Source organism: Podarcis erhardii (genome assembly GCF_964252035.2).
Source record: "Podarcis erhardii genome assembly, chromosome: 16".
Classification (NCBI taxonomy): domain Eukaryota; kingdom Metazoa; phylum Chordata; class Lepidosauria; order Squamata; family Lacertidae; genus Podarcis; species Podarcis erhardii.
In genome coordinates this window covers 1,693,261-1,709,767 of record NC_138514.1, presented here as the reverse complement: position 1 = coordinate 1,709,767, position 16,507 = coordinate 1,693,261, and the positions used below count along the sequence as shown (strand labels likewise).

Sequence of the window (16,507 nt, the reverse complement as noted above, 5' to 3'; positions counted from 1 at the left end):
TCTCTAGCTCTGGGCTTTTTTGCTTCCTCACACCAGTCCAAATGCGGTCGTGTTTGTCTGTTTGGGGTGTTTGTTGTGTGTGGAGGCAAAGGACCTGCCCCTGGGAGCAGGCATGACCCCGACCACACATGGGCACACAAGCACCAGAAGCTGCCTTGGCCACTGGCAGGGCTTTTTTCAGGTGGAACTCACTGGAACTTAGTTCTGGCCTCTCTCAGGTGGGCGCCATTGCCATTATAAGAGAACATGGGAAGTGTTCATGGGGAGTTCCGGCACCTCTTTTTCTAGAAAAATAGCACCGGCTCTGGGAACATTTAGGGGACTAGCCTGCCCCCCTCCCGATCCACTGACTGCAACCTACTGATTCCTGAACTGTAACATATATTTTTGTGTGGCAGAAATGGAGCATTCCGGGTGAAACATGATGGCACTGAATGTGGAACAGCTTTGTGTCTGGATCTATAATAGGCAAAATAAGCAAGTGACCATTGCATCCCACAGCTTCTGTGCAGTGTGCCACTGGCCATGCATGCACAGAGAAAAGGGGGAAGCCAACACACTAAATGAGGATCAACGTTGCATTTGTAGCCAAAACTCATAAATAAAGAAAGTGCGAAGAAAGCACATAAGGTGGGGGGAGGGAGAGCCAAGAGTGAATTTATAGCGTGTGTAAGAAAGCTGAATGACCAAACTGGGAATAGCGCGGAAGAAATTCAGAATATCTGTGAAGCTTAACCCTCCATTGACTGGAAGAGAATCTGCACTGTGGCTGATTTGTACTTTCAGCATCTGAAGATGTGTGGTTAAATAGGACTTTTAAAATAAAACAATAATTACAGCCTGCTTTTTAGAGACGACACAATTTCAACAATGAGTTGGACAGCTTCACATTTTATAGTGCTACTGATCTCTTTTAAAATGGATAATCAGAAAATGAAAATGACCACTAAGCAGAAGAAGCTCTGAGAAAGCTGCATGGTATTTTCATAGATCCAGAGGGGCTCCTGCCTTGCGCAGAAGGGCGACAACCAGGATGTGTTATTCTCTGTGGAAATGGCACGGTTGGTCTCTCCACCACCTCTCAATTCTTCAGGGTCAACTCCCAAGGAAAGGGCTTTTAAATAGTGCTGTCCTGTTTTTACTATCTCTATTTTAATATATCTGCTTTTATATTGTTTAAATTTAATTACAGTTTAATTATTTTAACTGTTTTTTAATATGCTTTTCACATTCTGTATTTATCTGTGTAAGCCACTTTGAGTACTGGTCTTGGGAAAAGGCCGGATGATAATAACAATAATGATAATAATAATGTTCTCTACCTACTATAATGGGTTGCCACTAAAACATAATTTGTTTTATATAGTGCTTTTTCCTAAGTGCTCAGAACGGTTCATATATCCCAGTCATCCCTAGAAAAACCCTCAATATTGTTATCCCCAAAGCAGAGTTGGGGACTGAGGCCGCTCAGTGAGTTTACTGGTGAGATTTGGACAGGTGTCTTCTAAGTCCTGCTTGACGCTCTGACGGCATCGCTGTGCCTGCTTACTACAATATGCCAGCCCTGACCACTTTCACCATCACTAATGCATCTCTCTATCCAGCTTTTGGGCTACTATGTTGACTATTCCAAAAATGTTGGTCTAGGGTAATCGGCTTACCCTGACATGTCCAATGGCATGTTCAGCAGTGAAAAGTCATAAATACCTGAGTGCCAGAAGATACACAGCCTTCTGATTGGTTGGCACTCACCTACACTCTGCTTGCCCCATGTCTAGAAAGGTCATGTCTGAGCAGTTCTCCACTTGTCCTGAGCTTTCTAGGCATGGGTCCCAGTGATTTTACCTTGGCCCCATCACTTCCCCCCAGAAAACCTGTCCCTTAGCTCTAAATCAGAACAAACAGCAATTCGTGGAAAACTCGGTTGCCAACTCGGTTGCTGTTTGTTCCAATTCAGTGGTAAACCATGGGTTTTCCATGGGGGAAGTGGTGGGGAAAGTGGAGGTGTGAATAAGCCCTTGCTGGTGCAGTTGATGCACCCCATGGTGAGAGGTGGTCTTCGCCACAGAGGCAACCTGGGTCTCCCTGGGCAAATATGGCTCCAAGAGCATCCCTAAGCTTTGCACCTTTTGTAAACTACTTTGAGGTTTTATACAATCAAGCAGTGAATAAAAAATTATGAAATAAATAAATGTCTGTTTCTTCAAAGGGAGGGCAACTCCACCCACAACAGGCAAACTCCCCAATTCTCATACCTGGCACCACTCACCCAGAGTGCCTCTGTCTTAGCAGGATTCAGTTTTAGTCTACTGGACCTCAGGCATTCCACCAACTCAGTTTGTGCACGGTCTCTCCTGACTCAGATTTAACAGAGAAGTAGAGCAAGGTGTCATTAGCTTACAGTGATATCGTGCCCCCAAACCTCCTGATAACGGCTCCCAATAGCTTTGCTTAGATGTTAGCATTGGGGACAAAATAGTGCTTTGTGGCAGATAGGCGCAAAACTGCCATAAAACAGTGCCTCCAACTCTCAACCCAGGAAGAAGGTCCAAAAGGATGCCATGGTCAATGGTACCCAAGCAGCGGTGGAGGAAGCCTCTTGGGCACCTGGGGCGGTGTGCCAGGGGCGGGGCGAACCGACCATAGGGGCGGGGCACAGTGCCCATAGGGGCGGGGGAGGGGTGCAGCACCCATAGGGACAGAATGGGGCGCTCGGTGACCCGTGCCGTCCCTATGGGCACAGCGGCGTGCCCCATCCCTATGGATGCCGCGCACCCCATGTCGTGCCATCCTGTCCCCATGGGCGCTGCTGTGCGCAGCAACGCCTCAGTAGGTGGGTGGGTGGGTGGGTGGGCGAGGGAGGGAGGAAGGGAGGGAGAGAAGGAGGGAGTGCCAAGCAGCTAAGCTGCCCCCAGTGCCCAGCCTTGGCATCAGGCCACTCCCCTTCCCCACACCCTGTCCCCCCACCTACACCCCTCCCCCATCTTTTAATGTTGTAATTAGTGCTGCTGGTGAGTCCTGGCACTTGTTTTTCTAGGAAAAAAGGCACTGATCATGTGTATGATATCATTTCCCCTGCCCTAAACTATGAATCCAGGAGAAATAAGGTGCAGCTTATTAAAGTCAGTGCTGTTATTTCTGTGAGGCCAACATTTCACCTCTGACGTTAACAACAGAACATAGAATCATAGAATCATAGAATCATAGAGTTGGAAGAGACCACAAGGGCCATCGAGTCCAACCCCCTGCCAAGCAGGAAACACCATCAGAGCACTCCTGACATATGGTTGTCAAGCCTCTGCTTAAAGACCTCCAAAGAAGGAGACTCCACCACACTCCTTGGCAGCAAATTCCACTGTCGAACAGCTCTTACTGTCAGGAAGTTCTTCCTAATGTTTAGGTGGAATCTTTTTTCTTGTAGTTTGGAACCATTGCTCCGTGTCCGCTTCTCTGGAGCAGCAGAAAACAACCTTTCTCCCTCCTCTATGTGACATCCTTTTATATATTGGAACATGGCTATCATATCACCCCTTAACCTCCTCTTCTCCAGGCTAAACATGCCCAGCTCCCTTAGCCGTTCCTCATAAGGCATCGTTTCCAGGCCTTTGACCATTTTGGTTGCCCTCCTCTGGACACGTTCCAGTTTGTCAGTGTCTTTCTTGAACTGTGGTGCCCAGAACTGGACACAGTACTCCAGGTGAGGTCTGACCAGAGCAGAATACAGTGGCACTATTACTTCCCTTGATCTAGATGCTATACTCCTATTGATGCAGCCCAGAATTGCATTGGCTTTTTTAGCTGCCCCGTCACACTGTTGGCTCATGTCAAGTTTGTGGTCAACCAAGACTCCTAGATCCTTTTCACATGTACTGCTCTCAAGCCAGGTGTCACCCATCTTGTATTTGTGCCTCTCATTTTTTTTGCCCAAGTGCAAGACTTTACATTTCTCCCTGTTAAAATTCATCTTGTTTGTTTTGGCCCAGTTCTCTAATCTGTCAAGGTCGTTTTGAAGTGTGATCCTGTCCTCTGGGGTGTTAGCCACCCCTCCCAGTTTGGTGTCATCTGCAAATTTGATCAGGATGCCCTTGAGTCCATCATCCAAGTCGCTGATAAAGATGTTGAATAAGACCGGGCCCAAGACAGAACCCTGTGGCACCCCACTAGTCACTCTTCTCCAGGATGAAGAGGAACCATTGATGAGCAGCACCCTTTGGGTTCGGTCAGTCAGCCAGTTACAAATCCACTAAGTGGTAGCATAGTCAAGACCGCATTTTACCAGCTTCTTTACAAGAATATCATGGGGCACCTTGTCAAATGCCTTGCTGAAATCAAGGTAGGCTACATCCACTGCGTTCCCTTCATCTACCAGGCTTGTAATTCTGTCAAAAAACGAGATCAGGTTAGTCTGACATGACTTATTTTTCAGAAATCCATGCTGACTATTGGTGATCACAGCATTCCTTTCTAGGTGCTCACAGACTGTTTGCTTAATGATCTGCTCCAGAATCTTCCCTGGTATTGATGTCAGACTGACAGGGCGGTAATTATTTGGGTCCTCTCTTTTCCCCTTTTTTAAAATAGGGACAACATTTGCCCTCCTCCAGTCTGCCGGGACTTCGCCTGTTCTCCAGGAATTCTCAAAGATGACTGCCAGTGGTTCTGAGATCACATCTGCCAGTTCTGGGCTGTGTTTCCTCTGCTGAATCATTTGCTCCAAATTCTTCAGGTCGGGCATTGTTTTCTTTATCGGAGAAGACTGAGGCAAAGAAGGCATTGAGGAGTTCAGCCCTTTCTGTGTCCCCTGTTTGCATTTCACCATCTTCTCCTCTGAGTGACCCCACGGTTTCTTTGTTCTTCCTTTTGCTACGAACATACCCATAAAAGCCTTTTTTGTTGCTTTTAACCTCTCTAGCAAGCCTGAGTTCATTCTGTGCTTTAGCTTTTCTGACTTTGTGTCTACACGTGCTGGCTATTTGTTTGAATTCCTCTTTGGTGGTTTCCCCCCTTTTCCATTTTTTGTATACATCCTTTTTTAATCTTAACTCAGTTAAAAGTTCTTTAGATAGCCACCCTGGCTTCTTTAGGCACCTTCCATGTTTCCGTCTCATTGGTATTGCCTGAAGTTGTGCTTTTACTATCTCCCTCTTAACAAACTCCCAGCCATCATGAACTCCCTTTCCTTTTAGTATTACTGTCCATGGGATCTCACCCAGCACTTCCCTAAGTTTTATGAAGTCGGCTTTCTTAAAGTCAAGAAATTGAGTCCTAGTATGCTTGGCTGCTCCTTTCCGCTGTATAGTAAACTTCAGAAGAGCATGATCACTCGCGCCTAATGATCCTTCCACTTCTACCCCACTAACCAGGTCATCAACATTGGTTAGGACCAGATTTAAAATGGCTGTTCCTCTTGTTGCTTCTCCCACTTTCTGGACAATGAAGTTGTCTGCAAGGCCAGTGAGGAATCTGTTTGACCTTATGCTCTTGGCTGAGTTTGACATCCAACAAATATCCGGGTAATTGAAGTCCCCCATTACTACTATCTCCCTTCCTTTTGCATGCTTGGCCATCTGTTCCAGGAAGGCATCATCTATGTCCTCCGTTTGGCTTGGGGATCTATAGTAAACTCCCACAATGAGGTCCCTGTTATTCGTCTCTCCCTTCATTTTGACCCAAATGCTCTCACTTTGGCTTTGAGGTTCTAAATCTTGGATCTCTTCACAGGTATACACATCCCTGACATATAACGCCACTCCTCCTCCTTTCTTGTCTGGTCTGTTTCTCTGAAATAGATTGTATCCCTCCATTATTACATTCCAGTCATGGGACTTATCCCACCAGGTTTCAGTGATGCCTATTATGTCATATCTAGTTTGCTGTACCAAGAGCTCAAGCTCATCTTGTTTATTTCCCATGCTTTGCGCATTAGTGTACAGACATTGAAGTCCATTAATCATTTCCCCGTGTCTCTTATTTAAGGATTTTTTCCTCCCACCACTAGGTCTGCGTGCTGTTTGCTCCATTTGGTCTATGAAATTTGGATGATCATCTTCATCAATTGATAGACTCCTACCTTCAGGAGCACTGTCTCCCTCCCCCACATTAGTCAGTTTAAAGCCCTCCTGATGAGGTTTCTGAGATTTTTGGCAAAAACATTCCTCCCAACCGTTGTGAGGTGCAGCCCATCACTTGCCAAAAGTCCATCTTCAAGAAACTGCAGTCCGTGATCTAAGAATCCAAACCGTTCCTGTTTACACCATTTGCGAAGCCAGCTGTTCACTTCCACTATTTTTCTCTCTCTCCCTGGGCCACGTCGTTCAACTGGGAAGACAGATGAGATGACAATTTGTGCATTTAATTGCTTCAATTTCCTGCCCAGAGCCTCATAGTCTCTTTTGATCTTCTGGAGGCTATTGCTTGCAGTGTCATTGGTTCCCACATGAACCAAGAGGAAGGGGTATTTGTCAGTGGGTTTTATGATTCCTTGCAGTCGTTCAGTTACATCTTGGATCTTAGCCCCGGGGAGACAGCACACTTCCAGAGACATCTTGTCAGGCCCACAGATCACTGCTTCTGTTCCCCTCAGTAGGGAATCCCCTATCACCACTACACGCCTCCTCTTAGGTCTGGTTGGGGTTCTTCCGTGAGCTGTCCGTTCCAAGGTCGCCTGCACGTTCCCTGAGGACTGACTTTGCTGCTCGTCTTCATATACCTGATCGACTGTAATGAGGGAGAGATCCTCAAATGGAGTCTGCTCTTCGTCTTCCATGCTAGGGGAGAGGACCTCAAAGCGATTGTGTATTTCTAAACAATCAGAGCGAACCCTGGGCCTCCTACTTCTTTGAGTCACGTTTCTCCATATATCTGGCTCCTGTGTTGGTGAACTAGCCTCTTTCTCAGGGGAGTCCCCTGTCTCCTCCTTGGTGGAGACGGTGTGCTCTGCTGCTTCCAAGAAGAGCTCCAGCTCTCTAATTCTTTGGAGCGTAGCTACACGTTCCTCCAGTTGCTGGACTTTGTCTTTTAAGAGGGCAATCAACATGCAATTGCTGCAGGTAAAGCTGCCTGCAACCTTTGGCAAGATGGCAAACATTGTGCAGGATCCGCAGGCGACTGCAGCTGTTCCCTCACCCTCCATCTTGAGAACGTGTCGTTGGGGCTGGCTGCAGCGGTCCTCCATCATAAGAAGCGTGCAGACAGGACAAATAACTCTCCCCCCAAAAAAACCCTAGGTCTCCCCCGACAAACGTTTGAGACTAGCTCCCCTAAATCTAAAAGATTGATGAAACTGCGCGCGCCGCTGCCCTGCAAGCTCTGATAAGCTCCTCCCACAGCTAATCACCTACCTCAACAGAAACCCTGCCCCCTCTGACCTTTGCACAGGGAAAGCAGCTAATCAGCCACAAGAAACACACACACAAGAAAACCGTTTTTGCTCCTTCTTCAGCTGCTGCCCTGCAAGCTCTGACCTGCAGATCCGGGGCGATAAAAGCAGATAAAAGCAGAACAGCAGATCCGGGGCGATAAAAGCACAGGGTGCTGAATGGCTGGCAGAGCGCCAATGGTCTAAGCAGACGACTTCAACCTCAGCTGCTGTCTCAAGTTTAAAATCAAGTTAGCTTATCTGCACTAACTGGAATTATCTAATTTGAGTCAAGAACAAGCTCCTTATCTACTAATGCTTTATCCCTTTTCACTCCTGGTAAGGCTGAAAGAAAAGAGCTATTGGAAAACAAAACCAGTGGGTCAAGGAACCAGGTCTTGGGCAGGGGTCACGGCCACAGATATTGCCGGGGCTTAAACAGGTCACATATCATGCAGCATGACACGCGCTGCACTTCCCATTGGAGTTTCCACAGGGTCAGAGGGGGCTCTTTTCAGGTGGTGGTGTTAGATTTAAGGCATGCGCACAAAAGCTTATACCCAGAACAAACTTAGTTGGTCTCTAAGGTGCTTCTGCTATCTCAGGCTCCTCTTTGGCCAGGTTCTTCCCCAGCAGCCTTGATCTTGTTCTTTATCTTGTTAAGGTAGCCCACCTTGCTATAGCTCAGGGCTGAAAAGATGGTTCCGACCGTGAAGCCTTCAGTCTAGGCAACAGCCTCCTTGGGTAAGGGTTGCTGTGATCACTAGGTCTGCACTGTTTTGGTTTCTGGGAATGAAGAGTTCACTGACAGCGGAGGTTTTGTTGCTGACCTGCACTGGTCTCCGGCTCCTGACAATAGCACAGAACTGGAAAGGACTGGAACATCTGAATATATCTTGCTGGAAACAGTATGTGTGGACAACTGCTATATAGGGAAAATTAACAAAGTGACTACATGCATCAAACAACACAGATTACTTTATTAAAATTTGATAATGCTGAAGAATGGAGTCCACCAGAACCACAAACAGGACTTTGCCAAAACTTAATAGCCCAGTGGTTCCCAATTGGTGGTCTGTGGACCCCAGGGGGTCTGCATAACGCACTCAGGGGGTCTGTGGTCCCATTCACATAACAAAAACCACCACAGAGATATCGAAATTTTCAAAAAGTAGGGGGTCCATGACTTGGCTTTTGAAAAAACAGGGGGTCTGTGGTACTGAGCTAATTGGGAACTACTGTAATAGGCTGTCCTGGGAGGGGGTAAGTTTGTAATTGTGCTTATCAGTAAAACTTCTTATGAAAAAGAAAAAGGACAGGTGGTTTTAACGTTACTGAGAAATTATAGCTTTTAAATATAGGAGGGAGGAACAGAGCTGGATCCGGCTGGACTAAGGTACAAATCATGTTGCTAACCATATTTTCTATTCACAACCATCCACAGACAAAAGGATAATATTATTTTGAGTTGCATCCACAACAGACCCATTGAAATCAGTGGACATTACTAAATTAGGTCCATTAATTTCAGCATATCTACTCTGAGTAGAACATAGTTGGAAATATCCCATGTTTCCATTGTCTATGTTATAAGGGCTAGGGCTGGGTGATATCTACTTTTCAACATCACAATATGTCACCATTGTGATATAGTGATATACCACAGTGTATGAACTAAGGGTGGAGCTGTGCAAAGGCATTGGCTGGCTTCGTGGTTTTTCCTACTTCATGATTTTTGCTTAGCCTCCCCCCCGCCCCGATTCGCCAGGTCAAAAATTATGAAACTGTTATCACAATATGGACTTCAAACTGCACCCCACTTGTCTCCCCCCCCCAGTAAGAAAAGAAAAGAAAAGAAAAGAAAAGAAAAGAAAAGAAAAGAAAAGAAAAGAAAAGAAAAGAAAAGAAAAGAAAAAGGCCCTGCAAGGCACAGGGTTAGCAGAAGAGCCCAGACTGGGCAAATGAGAGGAACCAGGATGTGGAAGAAGTGGGAGAAGCATCCCTAAGCCACACTTACACGCAGCCTCCCAGCACAGCCCCCTGGGATCCCTAGGCAATGATGTTGTGCTCAGAGTTATGCAAATTATTTGCACTGGCATAAAGAACGTGCAACTGACGAGGAATAGCTTGTGAGGTTACTGGGCTAGGCTGTCTTACAGCTACGATCCTAAGTTCTTACATGTATTTGATGGGTTTGGCTTATATCTGTTGTGTTTAGGACACCTCAATCTGAATTCCCAACAACTGACACTTGCATCACTGAGCCTTCCTTGTATGAGACATTTTACCTCCAGGAAGACAGGCTGAAGCAAGTTTGGATTTACACATTTATCTGTGGTTACAGAATGGGCTACATATTTTTCTAAATAGATTGTAATATGTAACACCGTGCTCAGTTCTGCCATATGTAAGCCATAAAAGGTAAAGGTAAAGGTACCCCTGCCCGTACGGGCCAGTCGTGTCCGACTCTGGGGTTGCGGCACTCATCTCACTTAAGAGGCCGGGGGCCAGCGCTGTCCGGAGACACTTCCGGGTCACGTGGCCAGCGTGATGAAGCTGCTCTGGCGAGCCAGCACCAGCGCAGCACACGGAAACGCTGTTTACCTTCCCGCTATAAAGCGGTACCTATTTATCTACTTGCACTTAAGGGTGCTTTCGAACTGCTAGGTTGGCAGGAGCTGGGACCGAAAGATGGGAGCTCACCCCGCCGCGGGGATTCAAACCGCCGACCATGCGATCGGCAAGCCCTAGGCGCTTAGGTTTTACCCACAGTGCCACCCGCGTCCCTCAATGTAAGCCATAGTGTTGGTCCAATACATTGTGCTGCCTGAAGTGGAGCACAAATGCTCCTCCCCCTGCCCCACCTCATGCTTTAAAAAGTCTTGCTCCACCATTTCTAGTCGTTGCCTTCATCAGCGGCCTCTGACCACGGAGGCCGATCACAGACATCATGGCTACAAGCCATGGATAGACTTATGCGCCATGAATCTGTCCAATCCATTTCTAAAACTATCCAGGTTATCCCCCATTCCATGCTTTGCTATGTGAGCATAAGAACATAAGAAGAGCCTGAATCCGGATCAGGCGAATTTGCCCATCTAGTGCAGCACCCTGTTCTCACAGGCGCCCACCAGATGCCTCTTTTGGGAAACCAGCAAGCAGGGCCATAAAGCAGAACAAACGACAATCCACTGAAAACCCGGCTGCCGTTTTCTCCAATTCAGCACTACACTGCGAGTTTTCCTAGGGGAAAGCACTGAAGCCAATGGATGCGTGGATGAGCCCCAAATCACAACAGCGTCCATGGCAAGCAAGAGCAAACATAAGGTGCCACTGGCACTGCCACTATCCTGAGCAGCCCTGAAAGGTCCATATTCCTGCTCAACAATTAGATATATTGGAGTTTCTATATGAAAACCAATAACACAAGTCTAATCATGTCTGATCAGGATTAAGCATTTAAATCCAGCAGGGCTTACTTCCAGCTAAGTGGGGTTAGGACTGAAGCCCAAGTTTTCGATTCACGGGAGACTCAGTACCTAACTTTTGAAATAGCTTGTAGTCCCATCGTCGCTGCTTTTTCTACAGCAGGGTCAAATTTGTCTAGGAAGGAGTGCCCAAGGGTTCATCTTGATGTCAAATCCTTCATAGAGAAAGATATGCAGAGAAACGATCATGATGGAGTAAAAATCTGTGTGTATTTTGCTAGAAAGTTGTCTCCTGAGGGTGTCTCCAAATGGACACTATTTTGTGGGCAAGATTCAAGCCCATAGAAGAAACTTACGTTGTGTAATTATGTGGATTAAAGTGCTCTGTTGCTCTAGTCTAGTGCAACAAATCCACTAAAAAAACCACAAACTTTCTGGGGAAATTCACTTAAGTGTGGGGTGAACCCATGATTAAGAGAAAGATGTCTAAACATCCTGCAAGCATGAAGACACAGGAAGCTGCCTTATCCTGGATCCGGCCACCGGTGCCTCTAACTGAGTCCTTATCTACACCGACTGGCAGCTGCTCTCTGGGTTCTGACAGGGCAGAGTCTCTACCCTACCTAGAGATACCAGGGGTGGAATCTGGGTCGTTCTGCAGGCATAGCAGATGCTCTACCTCTGAAGGATGGCTCATCAAAGAAAGATGAATGCTTATTGTTCCAAAACTGCTCAGCAAACAAGAAATCAGAATGAATGCTCAAGAAAGAACACGCAGAACCTCCACATGAGCTTTGTCAATAAAATCAGAAGGGATGAATGCTCCATAAATAGGTTGTCTAGAGGAGTCCTTTGTTTGTCATGGTGATTCACCTCCCACCCCCCCTTGTCAAGCCATACCAAACTGAAGTGAAATGCATGGCTTTGAAATGTTCAGGTGTACCATGTTTTCCTGACAGTCAAAACACACCTTTCAAGTGTTTCCTCTTTCTAACGACAAATTGAACAATACTTTGCCAGTTACTGTACTAACAACTGGACAGCTGCAGAAACTTTCTGAGAAGAGAGAAGTACAGTCTGAAGACTCCTTAGATTGACAGAGGGAGAAGCAACTAGAGCCAGCAGTTTGGAGTTAGCAGAGCAATTTTAAAATGGAAAATAAAGATAGAGATTTTACAGCAGCGAAAGATATTAAGCGAATGGGCTGCCAAGAGGGAATTGTTTTAATCCAAACTAGATGTCCTTCTAAGAAATCCATTTTAGTCAAAAAATGTAAGCATCTCTGTGGTCAAAATCTTTTAATATTGCATATGAGTAGCTTGAAACAAAATCTTAAAGCCACATCCTCATATGTGTAATTACACTAGAGCTCTGCTGATGTCAACTCTGGTGTGGAGCTGAGCTGCGTAGCGAAATTTCCTGGGCCACAGTCTCCTTTAATGGAAACAAAACAAATTCCTTCCAGTAGCACCTTAAAGACCAACTAAGTCAGTTCTTGGTATGAGCTTTCGTGTGCATGCACACTTCTTCAGATACCATGCACACGAAAGCTCATACCAAGAACTGACTTAGTTGGTCTTTAAGGTGCTACTGGAAGGAATTTGTTTTGTTTTGACTATGGCAGACCAACACGGCTACCTATCTGTTCCTTTAATGGAGAATGCCAGGATCTAACTTTCTTCTCTTCACAAAAGCAAAAGTTGTGAGTCGCTTTGAGGAATCTGATCAAAATGCAGAACTATTTGACTCTGGTCAAATAAGCTTTCATCCTCCTAACCATACTGCAGCCACAAGAAGGAATTAATGAAGTGAACCACCATAGAAATCTTGCAGAGCAGATTGCTTGGGGAAGTGAGCCAAGCTGTATGCAACAAGAAAACAATAACCACAAAGTGGGCAGTGATTAGACAAGGGGTCAGCAAACTTTTTCAGCAGGGGAGCCGGTCCACTGTCCCTCAGACCTTGGGGGGGGGCAGACTATATTTTTTTTGGGGGAATTCCTATGCCCCACAAAAAACACCAAGCAGGCCCCACAAATAACCCAGAGATGCATTTTAAACAAAAGGGCACATTCTACTCATGTAAAAACACACTGATTCCCGGACCATCTGTGGGCCGGATTGAGAAGTTGATTGGGCCAGATCCGGCACTCGGGCCTTAGTTTGCCTATCCATGGATTAGACCAGCCTTCTGCAATCTGGCACCTTCTAGAGAATGTTGGACTACAAGTCCCATCAACCCTGGCCTGCAAGGCAAATGGTGAGTGATGACTGGAGTTGTAGTCCAACATCATCTGCAGGACACCAGTTGGATAAGTCGGGGTTAGAGCTTGAGCAGGAAATTTAAGTCTGATTCCTACACTACCTAAGCAGCACCTGTTGCTGCCGTATATTCAAATACTGTAACATGGAATTCTTGTTGCTTTTTTGGTGGGCATCAAAAATGTGTTTTTGGATTGCACTTGACTTAGAGGTTTGAGTAGCTGCTTTTTGGTTTTAAAAGCCAGTTTTAGCCTCTCTTGGGAAGCTTACTGAATAGATGACCAAGGTTATAAGAAACAAAGGTTAGAAGAAACAAAGATCATTATGCCCTAGATAAAACGAAATGACTACCATGGTTTCTTCCATCTGTCTGTCTGGTCATTTTAACTGTATCAAGTTTTGAAATTGTTTTGTGGGTCTTTGGACTACAATAAAGTTTTGATCTGATTGGATAGACTGAATAGATGCTGAGATATTATTCTTCCTGTTTATTATGAAATGGTATTGCATTATAATATTGCATATGCGTTTAGCTGGTTTTATCAGACACTGGTCCAGTCTGCACATTACGATAAACCATTGTTAATTGTTAATGGTTTATCATGAACCCACTGAGCTGGCTGTTTCACTCTTCCCCACCTGTGCTGGGAGGAACCAAACATGAGTGGACTTTACATCTTAACCAGTTTTTTCTTCCCCAACAAACCACAGACAGTAAGCCAAAAAGAACAAACCTTGGCTATGGACTGTGGTTTCTTGGGAGTGAAACAAGCTAGGATCCCTGTCTCAGATCTCTTACTTAAGCCAAGGATGGTGGTTTGCTTCACCAGAAGCCAGGAGGAGCAGGGCACAGCACAGCGGGATCAATTTGCCTGGGCACAGGAAGCAATGGTTTGTTACATATGAGCCATATCACTGTGAGTGAGAGGAAGAAGTCAGTTCCAGGAAAGATAGCCTTGTTTTGACCAGATCTGTGGGACTGCTTTCTGGTGGTGGTCCACTCATGGAGTTAAAACGATATGACAGCATGCCTTCCTATGTCATCTGGAATATCAACATCAGCCATAAAGTTCAAGTAGCATGAGAAAAGGTCTTTAGGTATCCAAGAGAATTTTACTGGGATACAGAGGCTTCTTGCTTAGAATCCTACATCTATTGATAGCATTCCTAGATTCAACATCCTTGCCAGTTGGTTCTCAACACTTGCTGGCAGTGGGCTGATGGAGTTTTCATCCAGACAGGACCCTGTGAACTGGAGAGCCCTGCTTCTCCTCAGAGATGCCTTCCCTAGCAATGGCTCTTCCGGGTGGAAATTGCAGCGCGTCTGTTTGTACCACAACTGCCTTTTTCTTACTCTAAATTCCAAATCTGAAAAATGATGAAGAGTGAGCTGCTGTGGTAGACAGCTTATCCTTGATGTCTGAGCTTTGTAAACTCTGGATGTGCTGTGGCTTGTTTGCTTTTTGTGGACTGGGGTTTAGGTGTCAAACAGGCATCAGAGAATGTCTGAGGAAGCAGCCTGGGGAAAAGCGTGTGTGCATGTGTACGCACTAAAATATAGAGCAAGGTATGCATTAGCTCTAATAAAGTTTGCCACAGAATCATGCTAACTCTTGAATTCAGGGGAATCCTTTCCTACTCTGAAGCAGCCTGACAAAAAGGCAAAGTCCAAAAACTACAAGGGATAACAGAAAAACCAAGATATCAAGGGCTACATGAACCCAGGTTTAACTTCCTGTGTGAACTATCAAATGATCCTCAGTGGAATCTTTATGGGGCTTTTAGGGGGACTGAGCACTCCCATTTCCAAGGTTTCTCTGGCACCACTTCGCATCTACTTTTTAAGGCAACTTCTCTTAAGCCCCTCTTAGCATTGAAGTGCCAAATCAAGTAGCAAAAAAACAAGCAATTCCAGACTATGAGTCTTGCTAGTGTCAAACAAGAGAAAGTCATTTTTTTCATCTGCAAACTGGAGAAGGAATGTGGAGAGAGGTGGCTGCTGTGGGACATGATCAGTAAGTGGGAGGGAAGGTGTTTATGTGCACCCACTGATTGTCCCTTGCAAATCCCTCACAGGCCACTCCCCCCCCCCATCCTACTCACTTCCTGGTTTGGAGGGGGGAAGGGACTTTTTAAGACAACCAGGGGAGAACTGGAAGATGAGGGAAGGATTAAGTATCTCCCTTGCATGTGACAATTCTTTGCAACCAATGTCCCCCTGCAGAGGTTCCTTTATAATGTTTAGTTCAGCTTTTAACTCTGTTGCAGCAATGCATGTCATAGCATTTTAATGGCTGACCATTTCATGGTTTCATCAGATGTATTGACCAGGCCTTTTGATGCAGCCCTCAAGGCATAGAGAAAGAAGCAGGACTAGAAAGGTAGAAAAGGGAAGGCAACAAGGTGGCAGGAGCGAGGTAGCCTGATGAGCAGGTTTGAGTATCAATGCTATGCCATGCTGAGCAAAGCACACAAATCGTGCCTTTGAAATATGGTAAAATGTTGCATGCAGTCTTCAAGAACTAAGAAGAGTCATCGTTCAGTGATGGACAGCTGGTGACCTCACAGCACCTTGGTTCCAGCACTATCTGGGGCAGTACAGATCTGTAGCTAACTTCTTCTTTCTGTGCAAGCATGTCTTGGTTCTGTCAACCTGAAATTAAGTATCATTTATTTGAGCAAGGTCTTCAAAGGAGAACAAGAAAATCATTTCATAAACAGAAGACAGTGTGCAAATCAGTGCTTTTGCCAAGAAGCAATGCGAGGTCCATCTGTTGCAGGAAAGGTTAACCTCAAGCAAAGCAAAAGTGATGGAGAATGGGGACAACAGGAATAAAAAGCACAGCAGCTGAAAGGGATCTGCTCTGCCTTCTCATACAGCCTTGGTCTCCAGGCACAACAGGATCCCACGTGTGAGCCAAGTGGACCACCTCTTACTCATTGTTTTTCATGATCACAGGCCCAAATGAGTTGTGTTATGGAGTGTTAGGGGAGGGATAGTACCTCTGGTGGGAAACACGTCATGCTCCTTCTTTGGTCCACACTCTGCACTCAGCTCTCCCCTGTGGCTCCTAGAAGCTGTCAGCCTACAACAAAGGCCACACACTGGGAAATGGCTTTGACTGGCCATCTAAACCAGGTGAGGGTAGCCAGTGGGTCTCAAATCCTCAGTGAGTTAGGAGCTTCCCCTGCATGCAAAAACAGGCTCTAGCGGATGGATCAGACAAGCCAATGGTTAAGAAGGTGGTTTCTGCATGTAATGTAGAGGGATGTGAGAGGCAGATCAGGCTCATCAATCTGGGAAGGTAACCCATCTAGGAGAAGGAAAATTCTGATCCTAAACTGCCTTATGGGACATCTTCAGGAGAAGAAAAGGTTAATACAAATCCAAAATGGAGTCCCTAAGAAGTCCCTAGGATGGCGTGTTGTATGTCTCTTTTCGGCAACTCCTGCAACCAAGC

The 16,507-nt window shown here is 45.8% G+C and overlaps 1 protein-coding gene across 2 annotated transcripts in view; it reads right to left on the bottom strand.

Annotated features, from left to right (window-relative positions):
* BMP1 (bone morphogenetic protein 1) overlaps positions 1-16,507 on the bottom strand; it is a 183,055-nt gene that overhangs the window by 129,897 nt on the left and 36,651 nt on the right. The window lies entirely within an intron of this gene.